The following is a 4,972-nucleotide window of genomic DNA, read 5'->3' as shown; positions in this document are numbered from 1 at the left end:
CTTAATTTCAGTCATACAGAACTTTGATTTGGCTATGTTTATTGTCAGGTTCGCATCACGAAGATAGCCTGCGATCTCTTCTAACAGCTTCATGTGCGACTCGAAATCGTCAGACAAAACCAAGAGGTCGTCCAAATAGACGAATACTCTCGTACGCAATTTCGTTGGAATAACCAAATCCATTAGTCTACACAGAGTTTGAGCAGCGTTACATAGACCAAAAGGCATCACCTTGTATTGATACAAGGGCCTGTTAGGTATTGTAAATGCCGTATACTGCCTGGACTTTTCCTCGAGCGGAATTTGCCAGAAAGCGTGTTTCATATCAAGGCCTGTGATATAGCGCGCGGGAGGCAATCGGCTAAGTATCCCGTCTATGTGCGGTAGTGGATAAGCGTCCTTTATAGTTAACTTATTCACTTCTCTAGAATCGAGACACAAGCGAACTTTCTGTCCTTTCCTCACGAGAACACAGTTACTGCTCCATGGGCTTTTGGATTCTTCAATCACGCCTAACGCTAACATATTCTCCAACTCGGAAAACATAAGGTCCTCTTTGGCCGGTGAGATTGGCCAATGCCGCTGCTTTACTGGTTTCGCGTCCGCTACATCAATAACATGTTCCATCAGATGTGTTCGACCTAGACCGTTCTTTTCATAAGATGGTAACTTATTTATGACTAAATCTAATCTTTCTTTTTGCTGTGCTGACAGCACGTGAACTTTGGGCGACTCAACGGCTACGTCTTCTCGACCTACGTCTAACTCTGAAACTGAGACTTTACTATCCAGAATCTTACTGAGTAATCCAAAATCACGCCAGAAATCTATTCCAAGATAAACATCTTGCTTAAGGTCTGGTATAACAAAAAACTGTACCGGCTTGGTAATTTTACGATAGGTAATTTCACACTCAAGTCTTCCGACAACTGAACACTCGTCATTGTTTGCTGTTCGAATCTTGCCAGAACACTTGCGCATTTTAGGATGCTGTCCCAATACTTTTGCTGCTGTACCACCGATGCAACTTATGGAAGCACCTGAGTCCAATAGAGCCACATAGTGATGACCAGCTACGTTTATATCGGTATACAATCGGTTGTCTGAGTTCATAAAGAGTGCGGAGATCAGCTTTTGCCGACTTCCTTGAACTCTTTTCCAAAAACTTCGCATTCGCTTGGTTGAACGTTTGGTTTTACGCACGTGAATGCAAGAACTGACGTCTCCGAAGATCCGTTGTCTAGCAGCTGCATAACGTGCTGCTCTAATATGATATGGCTGTGGGTATTTGACACTAGTTGATAAGGATTCGTCCGGTTGGTTGATTGACTTGTCTGGGACTAATTCTACTAATATTTCTGTTTGGGTACCACTATCGGATTTTACTGCCTCGGATGCGACGTGTGGTCCTTGACCGACGCATCCATAGTGTAGTTTCCCGAAGGGTTGCACTTTTGGCATTTGGGCTTGTACGTGTTCTTCGCTCCACATCCGTAACAAAAGATGGTCCGAGCTTCGAAACACTCATCAAAACGATGACCTAGCAAATCGCAGTTCCAACACTTCAATTGCTTGCGTTGTATCGCAGCCACTTCAGCTGATTCGCTGTCGACAAAATCTTGTTCTATCTGAGAAACAAAAGAGCGTTGATGAAAACTACTCTTCATTGTTTGTGCCTTCATCTGTCTACAAAATTGTTCATGAGTTCTGACTTCTTCTCTGAGCTGAGCTAACGTAACTATACGTAAATGCATAAGCTCGTACCGCAGAGATGGCTTTGAATGTCGTATGAGAAGCCTCACTAACGATTCTTCTGAGATCGGAGTACTCAAACGAGAAACGAGTCTTTCCACCTGAAATTGGTAATCCTCAAAAGACTCTTTTTCAGCTTGACGCTTGCTGTTTATAAACTCCCAAATGTCCATATCGTTGTCGCTCTCCTTGAACTTATTTCGGAACTCTCTACAAAACTCTGTCCAATTAAATTGATGGCATGAACGATGGAACTTCCAGTACCATTCGCTGGCCTTCCCCACGAAAAATAAATGTAAATGGTCACACAAAAGCTGACGATCTCCATTTAAATTTTGCTGAGCTAATGCTTGTACACGATACAGGAATTCTTCGGTCTGTAACCCGTCTTTGGATCCATCAAACTTGATGTGCCAGCTCTGAATGATGTTCGGTACTTTTTCTGGCTGCACTGCGGAATTCGACCTGTTGACGCGTTGAGCGTTTGGGTGAATGTCGTGATAAACTGTTCCTGCAGAATGAGCTTCCCCTGATTGACCTTGCCTTTCATCCAACCTCCTACTTGGGGTTTGAGCGGAACTAGCAATCTGCATATTTGGTACCTGTGCCCTAATGAAATCAGAAAGTTCTTGTCTGAGGTTCAGTTGTTGCGCCTGCATGGCTGCTTGTACTACTCGCTCTATTTCCTCTAAATTCTCTGCCCTAGAAGTATCTACTATCGAGTCTGTGTCCAGACTACGTTCGTGGTGCTTCGCTGGGTTATTGCGATTTGATCTCAGTGTCATTCCTGTTCGCGGTCCAGCGCATCTGCGTTGACCTGTATTTCTTCCTCTTCTTCCACCTGTCCTTCCTCTGTTCACATCATTGCTCGCGATACTGCCGTTAGGAGCGTTAGCTTCTCCTGTCCTTTTATCAGCAGCTGACAACTCTGCGGACAAGTTGTTGCTTGGCATAGACAACTGTTGTATGGTACACTCCCTGTTACACACCGGACATCCGTGAAAATCAAGTATATAATCCCTGATGCACTGTTGGTGGAATGTATGACCGCATGGGGTAGATGCTGTTATATCGTTCGCGATCAATGGCTGCGTACAAATCGTACACGATGTAATCTCGCCGCCTATTGCGGCTGGTAGATCGAGATTGCTGTGACGCAATGACATCTTCTCTAAACACTAGTTTCTTGAGTTTGTTGTGTAAAACATTAACTGGATCGTGATTGATATTACTACAAGTTCCTGCTCGCTATATAAATTAAACTCTCTAATGTTCCTTGATTGCTTGGCAAAAAAAAATAAAATAACACTAACGAAAATTGTTTTGAATGCTTACTCCCCGAATTACGTGTTCTGAACCGGTCAAAGATCGAAGTTCCTCCGATACTTTGCAATTCCATTGCTCAGACGATCGTGATCTAAGAGTAAGTTTAAAGAAATTCCATTGATATGAGATCTCATGTAACCTGTTGGTTCTGGTCGACTATTCCGTAATAACTCGAAATACAATCGCAATTCCTAGAGACCTAGTTTACCGACATCCATATTCACAAATACTTTCTTATTCTTGTTAACCTCCAATTCTACATGTTTACATGACCCCCTTGATCTGAGTGGTCGACCCGATCCGCAGACTCTCGAATCGTCGTCGCTGTTCCGGCCTCAAGATACAAGTGATCACTGAATAAACCGAGAAGAGAAAACTAAACTTCAGCAGACTCTAACAAAGACTTTCTTGAAAACTGGTAAAGCAATACGTGAAGTTAAACCTCCTCCTAGTAGCCTGCGCTTAGAAATCAACTAGAATCTAGGCGGTTTCGGTTTCTAGGGACGTAAATATCGATTGGTTTGCCCCACGTTGGGCGCCATTTTTTCTTTTTATGTAGTAGACAGCTAGGGTTTTCAGGCCTGCGTTCACTAGACTATGGATAACCTAGTGTATAGGAAGATTCGGGTTCGTGCACTTCTAGCATTGCTCGGTGCTAAGCTCGTCGGATTGTCGTGGGATCTTCCTAGTCTTCTCTATAACACGCACCGTACTACGCGAAAAAAGTTTTAAGTGCACTAAGCGGTAATCTAAAAGGATCGAACAACAAAATAATGGGTGTAAACGGACTCAAGGCACGCGGACGGACGTTGAAGGCACAAGCGAATCAGGAAACATTAAGAGTTAGGGTGGCTCGATGATATTGCCGCCCCTTTCTGTACCCTCCCTACCATGATAACTCGTGTGAAATTGTTTGCGGTTATCCCTTATTCAATGTTTATTCATTATTCACATTTTTACTTCATATAGCGGCGGCATAGCAAGATCAATCACGATTCCGCGTTACAAATTTATTCAACCATTGTTGAACTATCAACTTCAATTAACAAAAGAAAATCAGAAATTACAATCATGATTTCAAAACAACTTAAATTCTTTCCTATTCAAAAATCAAATTTAACTCAAAATATAACAAGGCTCAATCTGACCGAATAACCTTCCGTTCGATTTGGCACGCATAATCATAATATCATTTATATATGGGTCAAATGTCAGAAAATCAATATGTTGGTAACAATATTCACTTACGCAAAACTCCGGCGATGCAGGTTCGGTGGGAACATCGAAGACGCTGTGCAAGGATGCTTTTAAGACAAGTTATCATATTAATTTCTGACAAGATCAGTTATGTGGAATGTACGGATGGTCATTGTCAGAACTTAAAGAAAATTACTACTAAATCAATACAAAGGTACGCTACATAAGCTAGTACCGAAAAATTACTCTACATAGATCGAAAGTTAAACTACACAAAAGTTAGCGCCTCCGACAGCTCACAACATACGAAGGGATCTGCGTCTTCGCATGCCAGACAGCAGGTCTGATCAATCGATGCTCTTCTCCAGATACATTTGCCTATGGTGAGGCTTCTCCCATCAGCAAGCCGCACGTGGCGAATACGGGCGAAGTGCCGGGTCTGTTGCTCTACAAATCGCCTTCCGAGATACTGCTTACTGGACTAGCCAGAGCTGAGATTCCTGATGCCGCGCGTGGCGCGTGTGGGTGAGGCGATGTGGGTGTAGTAGCAAAAGTCACATCCGGTATCCGTTCACTTCCTTATCCAAGTATGACCACGGCTACGATCAGTGGTCCAAAAATGGCTGCTGTACTAGCACCATAACCCTCCAAAATGTCGCTCTATGGCTTAGCCAGAGCTGGGGCGGTGGATGCCGCG

Source organism: Drosophila subpulchrella, unplaced genomic scaffold, assembly GCF_014743375.2.
Source record: "Drosophila subpulchrella strain 33 F10 #4 breed RU33 unplaced genomic scaffold, RU_Dsub_v1.1 Primary Assembly Seq49, whole genome shotgun sequence".
In the NCBI taxonomy this organism is placed as follows: Eukaryota; Metazoa; Arthropoda; class Insecta; order Diptera; family Drosophilidae; genus Drosophila; species Drosophila subpulchrella.
Note: the sequence above shows the minus strand (reverse complement) of the source record.